This window comes from Antedon mediterranea, chromosome 1 (assembly GCF_964355755.1).
Source record: "Antedon mediterranea chromosome 1, ecAntMedi1.1, whole genome shotgun sequence".
Classification (NCBI taxonomy): domain Eukaryota; kingdom Metazoa; phylum Echinodermata; class Crinoidea; order Comatulida; family Antedonidae; genus Antedon; species Antedon mediterranea.
Window position 1 is genome coordinate 23,080,720 of NC_092670.1, and position 9,981 is coordinate 23,090,700.

The 9,981-nt window shown below is 30.0% G+C and overlaps 2 long non-coding RNA genes across 2 annotated transcripts; both read left to right on the forward strand.

The window, feature by feature from the left end:
- The first annotated feature begins 2,970 nt into the window (after positions 1–2,970).
- On the forward strand, positions 2,971–5,638 carry LOC140063488 (uncharacterized). Its single transcript, XR_011847623.1, has 5 exons — positions 2,971–2,996; positions 3,304–3,335; positions 4,924–4,955; positions 5,268–5,299; positions 5,610–5,638. It is a non-coding gene; the product is annotated as an uncharacterized lncRNA (long non-coding RNA).
- A 263-nt stretch (positions 5,639–5,901) lies between these two features.
- LOC140063484 (uncharacterized) lies at positions 5,902–7,187 on the forward strand. Its single transcript, XR_011847619.1, has 3 exons — positions 5,902–5,988; positions 6,138–6,177; positions 6,811–7,187. It is a non-coding gene; the product is annotated as an uncharacterized lncRNA (long non-coding RNA).
- Positions 7,188–9,981: the final 2,794 nt, after the last annotated feature.

Genomic DNA, 9,981 nt, shown 5'->3' on the forward strand with positions numbered 1-9,981 from the left:
TGGGTCACTTTTCATTCCGATGAGATCTAAACAGATTAAAATATACTGTATAGATAAAATTAAGCAACTGATGTTATTCTAATTTTTTTTATGATGACGTAGGCCTAATGAAAATTAAAAAATGTTTAACATGTGAAGGAAATTTGATTTCTGTTGAACATTACATTTGTTTTTTCAATAGGAAGTTAGGGCACGATATAAATTAAACTTTTATGGTGAAAATGTGGTGAATTGTGTCTGGGCCTAGGCCTACAGCATTTATGTTACTTTTGGCGACGATTGCGTGCCATATTAGTGAAGAACAACGTGGTTACACCTCCATGTTGGATTTGTAATAATTTATTATAGTATTGCTCCCGATATTGCTTCGCAATTTTATTTGTTAAAACGAACATATAGCCTATATTACAAAAAGTTTAAACACAATTGTGTTAAATATAATAGTAAGAAATAGGTAAGATATATTTTGCTTAATTTGGATTTTTGATTTGTAATATTTAATTGCTTTTGTGTTTGTCATCAACATGAAATGGCCTATTCTAAGATAGGCCTAGGCCTAGGCCTAGGCTAGTCGTATCCCGGATTACCTCTTCAGGAAGGCCTAGACCTAGCCTTGATTTAGCTGTACAGTACTGTAGTAGAGGCATAATGACGCTAGCCTAGTTCCACTTTGCATCTGGCTTATAATTATATATTAACTCCTAATTTGTTAACAAACTTTATCTTGAATACCATGCCTTAAAATTAACACCGGTATAATTATAGCCTACTATTGTACTACTAGTCTTAGTTTAGAGGTCTTAATAGCATTGTGTTAGCAAGGTGAGCCTGCTTTGTAAAGTTCTCTTCTATGCCTACTAGCCTAGGTAGGGGCTAGGCCTAGTTTTTAGTTGTATAAGTTCCTAAAGAGAAGAAACAACGACTCGTTGAACAAGCTTACAGTAGCAAGTAGCCTGGGTTTAGGCTAGTCTATACTATAGTCTAGTAAGTAGTAGTGTAGGTCAATTCAGTTCACTTTTTCACTTGTCTTATGTCATTAGCCTATATATTTTTGTCTTGTAGTTGTTGGAAGAGATATAAGTACAGTAATAACATTATTGTTTCTACAGTACTTCATAATCTCTAGAATATTGTAAGTAGTGAACATAAAATAAATAATTTGTAGAGATGATTTATGGTCTCGTGATTGGGAGAGAAGTGTTGCCTGTTATTTTGTAGGCATTCACTATTATGAAACATTTACATAATTCAGATTTTATTGTTTGTGATCAAACTATTAAATGAAATTACCATTGAGACAACACGTAGGCCCCAATCAGCCGACCCATACCCAAAGTCATTTTGAGGAAATTTCTTAATTTTTCAGACATTGATTAAGAAGCTTGTTGATTTGGAAAAAGTGTTAATGTTGTTTATTACCATTATCAATGTTTTTCCTTGTTTTTTTTAGATTGTAGAAAATATACAGTTTCAGCTACAGCTGTGAGTATCAGTAGATTATTTGTTAAACGGAGAAAACATATTTTCCTTACTTTGTGAACTGTTGCCTGCCCTAATCAGTTGTCTCATACCCAAAGTCATTTTGAGGAAATTTCTTAATTTTTCAGACATTGATTAAGAAGCTTGTTGATTTGGAAAAAGTGTTAATGTTGTTTATTGCCATTATCAATGTTTTTCCTTGTTTTTTTGTAGATTGTAGAAAATATACAGTTTCAGCTACAGCTGTGAGTATCAGTAGATTATCTGTTAAACGGAGAAAACATATTTTCCTTCCTTTGTCAACTGTTGCCTGTTATTTTGTAGACATTTTCTATTAGGAAACATTTACGTAATTCAGATTTTATTGTTTGTGATCAAACAATTAAATGAAATTACCATTGAGACAACATGTAGGCCGCAATCAGCCGGCCCATACCCAAAGTCATTTTGAGGAAATTTCCTAATTTTTCAGACATTGATTAAGAAGCATGTTGATTTGGAAAAAGTGTTAATGTTGTTTATTGCCATTATCAATGTTTTTCCTTGTTTTTTTTTAGATTGTAGAAAATTAACAGTTTCAGCTACAGCTGTGAGTATTAGTAGATTATCTGTTAAACGGAGAAAACATATTTTCCTTACTTTGTGAACTGTTGCCTGCCCTAATCAGTCGTCTCATACCCAAAGTCATTTTGAGGAAATTTCTTAATTTTTCAGACATTGATTAAGAAGCTTGTTGATTTGGAAAAAGTGTTAATGTTGTTTATTGCCATTATCAATGTTTTTCCTTGTTTTTTTTTAGATTGTAGAAAATATACAGTTTCAGCTACAGCTGTGAGTATCAGTAGATTATCTGTTAAACGGAGAAAACATATTTTCCTTACTTTGTGAACTGTTGCCTGTTATTTTGTAGACATTTTCTATTATGAAACATTTACGTAATTCAGATTTTATAGTTTGTGATCAAACAATTAAATGAAATTACCATTGAGACAACATGTAGGCCGCAATCAGCCGGCCCATACCCAAAGTCATTTTGAGGAAATTTCCTAATTTTTCAGACATTGATTAAGAAGCATGTTGATTTGGAAAAAGTGTTAATGTTGTTTAGTGCCATTATCAATGTTTTTCCTTGTTTTTTTTAGATTGTAGAAAATTAACAGTTTCAGCTACAGCTGTGAGTATCAGTAGATTATCTGTTAAACGGAGAAAACATATTTTCCTTACTTTGTGAACTGTTGCCTGTTATTTTGTAGGCATTTTATATTATGAAACATTTACATAATTCAGATTTTATGGTTTGTGAATAAGATATTAAATGAAAGTAGTATTGAGACAACATGTAGACCCCAATCAGCCGGCCCATACCCAAAGTTATTTTGAGGAAATTTTTAAATTTTTCAGACATTAATTAAGAAGCATGTTGATTTAGCAAAAGGGTTAATGTTGTTTATTGCCATTATCAATGTTTTTCCTTGTTGTTTTTAGATTGTAGAAAATATACAGTGTTAGCTACAGCTGTGAGTAGATTATTTGTTAAATGGAGAAAACATATTTTCCTTACTTTGTGAACTGTTGCCTGTTATTTTGTAGACATTTTCTATTATGAAACATTTACATCATTCAGATTTTATGGTTTGTGAATAAAATATTAAATTAAATTAGCATTGAGACAACATGTAGGCCCCAATTAGCCGACCCATACCCAAAGTCATTTTGAGGAAATTTCTTAATTTTTCAGACATTGATTAAGAAGCTTGTTGATTTGGAAAAAGTGTTAATGTTGTTTATTGCCATTCTCAATGTTTTTCCTTGTTTTTTTTTTAGATTGTAGAAAATATACAGTGTCAGCTACAGCTGTGAGTATTAGTAGATTATCTGTTAAACAGAGGAAACATATTTTCCTTACTTTGTGAACTGTTGCCTGTTATTTTGTAGGCATTTTCTATTATGAAACATTTACATCATTCAGATTTTATGATTTGTGAATAAAATATTAAATGAAATTAGCATTGAGACAACATTTAGGCCGCAATTAGCCGACCCATGCCCAAAGTCATTTTGAGGAAATTTCTTAATTTTTCAGACATTGATTAAGAAGCTTGTTGATTTGGAAAAAGTGTTAATGTTGTTTATTACCATTATCAATGTTTTTCCTTGTTTTTTTTAGATTGTAGAAAATATACAGTTTTAGCTACAGCTGTGAGTATCAGTAGATTATTTGTTAAACGGAGAAAACATATTTTCCTTACTTTGTGAACTGTTGCCTGCCCTAATCAGTCGTTTCATACCCAAAGTCATTTTGAGGAAATTTCTTAATTTTTCAGACATTGATTAAGAAGCTTGTTGATTTGGAAAAAGTGTTAATGTTGTTTATTGCCATTATCAATGTTTTTCCTTGTTTTTTTTTAGATTGTAGAAAATATACAGTTTCAGCTACAGCTGTGAGTATCAGTAGATTATCTGTTAAACGGAGAAAACATATTTTCCTTACTTTGTGAACTGTTGCCTGTTATTTTGTAGACATTTTCTATTATGAAACATTTACGTAATTCAGATTTTATAGTTTGTGATCAAACAATTAAATGAAATTACCATTGAGACAACATGTAGGCCGCAATCAGCCGGCCCATACCCAAAGTTATTTTGAGGAAATTTCTTAATTTTTCAGACATTGATTAAGAAGCATGTTGATTTAGGAAAAGGGTTAATGTTGTTTATTGCCAATATCAATGTTTTTCCATGTTGTTTTTAGATTGTAGAAAATATACAGTGTTAGCTATAGCTGTGAGTATTAGTAGATTATCCGTTAAACGGAGAAAACATATTTTCCTTACTTTGTGAACAGTTGCCTGTTATTTTGTAGGCATTTTCTATTATGAAACATTTACATAATTCAGATTTTATGGTTTGTGAATAAAATATTAAATGAAATTAGCATTGAGACAACATGTAGGCCCTAACCAGCCGTCCCATACCTAAAGTCATTTTGAGGAAATTTCTTAATTTTTCAGACCTCGATTAAGAAGCATGTTGATTTGGAAAAAGTGTTAATGTTGTTTATTGCCAATTATTAATGTTTTTTCTTGTTTTTTTTTAGATTGTAGAAAATATACAGTGTCAGCTACAGCTGTGAGTATTAGTAGATTATCTGTTAAACGGAGAAAACATATTTTCTTTACTTTGTGAACCGTTGCCTGTTATTTTGTAGGCATTTTCTATTATGTAATATTCACATCATTCAGATTTTATGGTTTGTGAATAAAATATTAAATGAAATTAGCATTGAGACAACATGTAGGCCCTAACCAGCTGTCTCATACCCAAAGTCATTTTGAGGAATTTCTTATTTTTTCAGACATTGATTAAGAAGCTTGTTGATTTGGAAAAAGTGTTAATGTTGTTTATTGCCAATTATTAATGTTTTCCCTTGTTTTTTTGTTTTAGATTGTAGAACATATACAGTGTTAGCTACAGCTGTGAGTATTAGTAGATTATCTGTTAAACGGAGAAAACATATTTTCCTTACTTTGTGAACTGTTGCCTGTTATTTTGTAGACATTTTCTATTATGAAACATTTACGTAATTCAGATTTTATTGTTTGTGATCAAATAATTAAATGAAATTACCATTGAGACAACATGTAGGCCGCAATCAGCCGGCCCATACCCAAAGTCATTTTGAGGAAATTTCCTAATTTTTCAGACATTGATTAAGAAGCATGTTGATTTGGAAAAAGTGTTAATGTTGTTTATTGCCATTCTCAATGTTTTTCCTTGTTTTTTTTTAGATTGTAGAAAATTAACAGTTTCAGCTACAGCTGTGAGTATTAGTAGATTATTTGTTAAACGGAGAAAACATATTTTCCTTACTTTGTGAACTGTTGCCTGTTATTTTGTAGGCATTTTATATTATGAAACATTTACATAATTCAGATTTTATGGTTTGTGAATAAGATATTAAATGAAAGTAGTATTGAGACAACATGTAGACCCCAATCAGCCGGTCCATATCCAAGGTTTTTTTGAGGAAATTTTTTAATTTTCAGTCATTGATTAAGAAGCACGTTGATTTAGCGAAAGGGTTAATGTTGTTTCTTGCCATTATCAATGTTTTTCCTTGTTGTTTTTAGATTGTAGAAAATATACAGTGTTAGCTACAGCTGTGAGTATTAGTAGATTATCTGTTAAACGGAGAAAACATATTTTCTTTACTTTGTGAACAGTTGCCTGTTATTTTGTAGGAATTTTCTATTATGAAACATTTACGGCATTCAGATTTTATGGTTTGTGAATAAAATATTAAATGAAATTAGCATAGAGACAACATGTAGGCCCTAACCAGCTGTCTCATACCCAAAGTTATTTTGAGGAATTTCTTAATTTTTCAGACATTGATTAAGAAGCATGTTGATTTGGAAAAAGTGTTAATGTTGTTTATTGCCAATTATTAATATTTTTCCTTGTTTTTTTGTTTTAGATTGTAGAACATATACAGTGTCAGCTACAGCTGTGAGTATTAGTAGATTATCTGTTAAACGGATAAAACATATTTTCTTTAGTTTGTGAACCGTTGGCATTGATTAAGAAGCATGTTGATTTTAAAAAAGTGTTAATGTTGTTTATTTGCCATTATTAATGATTTTCCTTTTATTTTTTAGATTGTAGTTGTACAGAAAATATACAGTGTCAGTTACAGCTGTGAGTATTAGAAAATTATCTGTAAAACGGAAAAAACATATTTTCCTTACTTTATGCCCTCCCTTAATTGATAAACATGTGTTGTTTGTAAATTTACTATACTGAGTGACCAAATATTTTTGTGTATAAAATTCTATTTTATTAGAACATTGAATAATTAAACCTATTTTCAGATTAATTTTGAAGGTGAAATTTTTATGAAAGAATTTGTTTCCGACACATTCCATGTAATGAAGTTTTGACATATTTTTAGGTCAAAATATCTTCTATAGTGATTTATTTATATTGTATAAACCAAAGTCACAAATATATTATCACCGTTTACTTCAAAATTTGGGACAATCATCCTTTTTAACATAAATGTGGTGGTCAGTTTCTCCAGACATAAATTTGCAATTTTATAAAATGGGTCTCTATCCTAAATTTAGTAGTGAGTTGGTCCTAATTTGTTTTGCTAGGCCCAATAGATCATGTTACATTCCACAAGGGGGATATGTATATTATTATTTAGGTATTTGTAAAAACACTGATTTATCTACTGATTCAATTTATAATTGTTTGACTGGAATTCTTAGTACTGTACCGTGTATCTTAAAATTAATAACTAACTCTTTTTTTTTTCTTTTGTTGTAGGTGACTGTCTTATATAAACCCACTGGATCTCAGAAGAGATCCGGGTCTTTAGAAAAAGATCCACTCTCCAAAGAGAGTTTCTACGAGGGGTTACCGAATTTTAATATATGCACAATTTCTTTTTAAACATTTTTTAAAAGTATCTTTGAAACATTCAATAAAACCTTGAAGTAAACAGAAGTTTATCACAAGGAAAAACTAATAAACAAAAGTTTATTACAAACCATTTTTGCAAAAGCAAAAGTGTAAAACCTTGAAGATAACAAAAGTTAATCACAAGGAAACAACTAATAAACAAAAGTTTATTACAAAACCATTTTTGCAAAAGCAAAAGTGTAAAACCTTGAAGATAACAGAAGTTAATCACAAGGAAACAACTAATAAACAAAAGTTTATTACAAAACCATTTTTGCAAAAGCAAAAGTGTAAAACCTTGAAGATAACAGAAGTTAATCACAAGGAAACAATTAATAAACAAAAGTTTATTACAAAATCATTTTTTGCAAAAGCAAAAGTGTAAAGTTAAAGTTTGATTATACAAACAAAAGTTTGAAGAATATAACAGAAGCTTATTATAAAGAAATAAATATTAAACAGAGTTTATTACAAAGGAATTAATTAAAGAAGATTTAAAGATCACTTTTATTTGAATCTGTTATTAAGTAGAATTGTAAAAAGAATAAAAATTAGAATCTGAAACTATTTAGCATAACCAAGTATTACAGAGAAGTTTAAATTAATATAAAGTATTTCATCAAGCCAATATTAAATAGAAGCTAATTTTTTTATTCAGTGAAATTGTATAATCGAATTATTGAAAAAAAGCAGACAAAAAAAATTATTGACAAAGAGAAAAGAAATTAGGACAAAAGTTAAAAATCATAGAAACAAAAGACAATATAAAATTGAATTGTTTTTGGAATTTTAATAATTTATTTTGTTTTAGCAAGGATTTCTTGAATTGATAAAAAGAACCTAATTGTAATATTCATTGGAATTGCAGAATACATTTTAATTTAATTTGTAAACAAAGTTTATTAATTTGAAGAAACTTGTTTCTTATACAAATTTTGAATAATGGATATGGAATTCATAGCAGTAGTTAGTATCTTTTTGTTGATTATCTTTACAATGATAATTTATTTGTGTAAGAATGTGAATAAAGAAGTTACAAGTAAAAAGCAGATTTTTGTCAATACAACTGGTAATGTTAATAATGGAGTTATGGATAAGACAGCAGAATTTAAAATAGTTGTAAATGACATCTTGGACCTACTTGATGAATGCTGTTCAACTGAGAATGTCACAGACGAGAGAAATGATGATACAGGTAATGTCAATTGTGAATTTATGAAAGATACAACTGAATTTAAAGGAATAATTGATGATATCATAAACATATTATCTTATGGTACAGAGGTCACTTCAGAGTTTGATGATACATGCGATTTCTGTAATATTGAAGTGAAAGTAGACGACAATTGCATAACATGTGACTGTTGTAGTCAATATTTTCATGTGAAATGTGTAAGAGATGTTTTTGAAGACAAACTATGTAATTCCCGGGTAATTTGGATTTGTTCAATGTGTGGAAATAGTAATTTTGTTGATAACATGTTGGGTGAAATAGGAATTCCCTGTCATTTCAATAGATATACGATTCTAGAACCTGATGAATCTGTCACGTCAGACTTTCCAGAATTAACGAAAAATAAAGAAAAACGTTGTAATAATGCAAAATTAAAATGTCAACAAACAGAAAGTGAAGATTTACTTGGTAGTGATTGGATGAGAGTAAGATCAAAGAAAAGAACCGACAACAGAAAAAAAAGATGTAAAAATAGAGGAAATAAGAAAAGGAGAAAGCGCGTTATAAATGGTATTAGTATAGAACCAGGTGTAAAATATATTGGCAAAGGTGTAAAAGATTTCTATGAAAGACGAAATAACAAAATGGAATGGAATATGAGTACAAATACTTACAGAGAATACAACAAAGAAAATGCTAAGACGAATGTATTGGGAAATTCACAAACAATAATTGACGACAGTGGTAGGCCTATGTGTGATGTTTTGAAAAATACAAAAGTTACACACGGAATACAACAACAATCAGGTGGTGGTTCGAAACGTTTACGAAATAACAAGGGTCGTTTTGTCAAAACTAAGAAGATTGATAACAAAAAAGAACAAGGTAATGTGGACCTGAATTTAAAGAATGATTGCGATACTATGGAACGGTTTGACAAAAATATAAAGAACATGGGTAATAATGACAATTCAGAAACGAAAACTGACGAGGATTTTAAAATGAAATGTACTGTAGAAAACGACAACACAGCGACCGACGATGCGAAAGCACAAAATAATAGCAAAACGAATGACAGAAGTAGAATAATTGATAGTAATGGTACAGATCATAAAAATCAAACATGTGCAAGTTGTGAATTTGAGGAAAATGAAGTATTGATAATTGATGACGGATGCAAACAAGCAGTGACTGAAAAAATTAGGTCCCATACTAAACCTAAATGTGACCAACATACTATCGATGTGGATATTGAAGTTTTAACAAAAAATAATTTTTCGGAAGAATTGATAATCGATGATGTACCAAAACGAAAAAATACACGAAAAAGGCAGAAAACACAATCAATAAATGAATTACAAGTATATAATAGTAATGCAAATATAACTGTAGCACAGGGTAATTTTAATCAAGGGAATTACAGATTTGGCTTTGCAAGTGGTAAACAGTGTGTTGCAAATAGTCTTGTAGCTATTCTTTATTCTACAAAGAGGAATGGAAATGAATTTTACACCAAAGACCTTGATACAATATTGACTCTTGGAAACGAGTTGTACCGTTACATTCAGAAAGATTCCACTATGCACGAGGACCTTTTAATGATTTCTGAACTGCCGAAAGAATTGGATATCTTGGATAACACATTTGTAATATCTCCCAAAGAATCAGTTTTTGGCATAATAGATGGGAATCTCGAATTTATGGCTGAATATGGAGCCTTGTCATTAAACCAAGCTCTTGAACAAGAATTACACCAACATGATGCATTTTTTATGAATTTCAACAGAAGCACATTTTCTATTATCAAACGTGTAAATGGATTTCTTATATTTGATCCACATGCAAGAGATCGATTTGGTTGT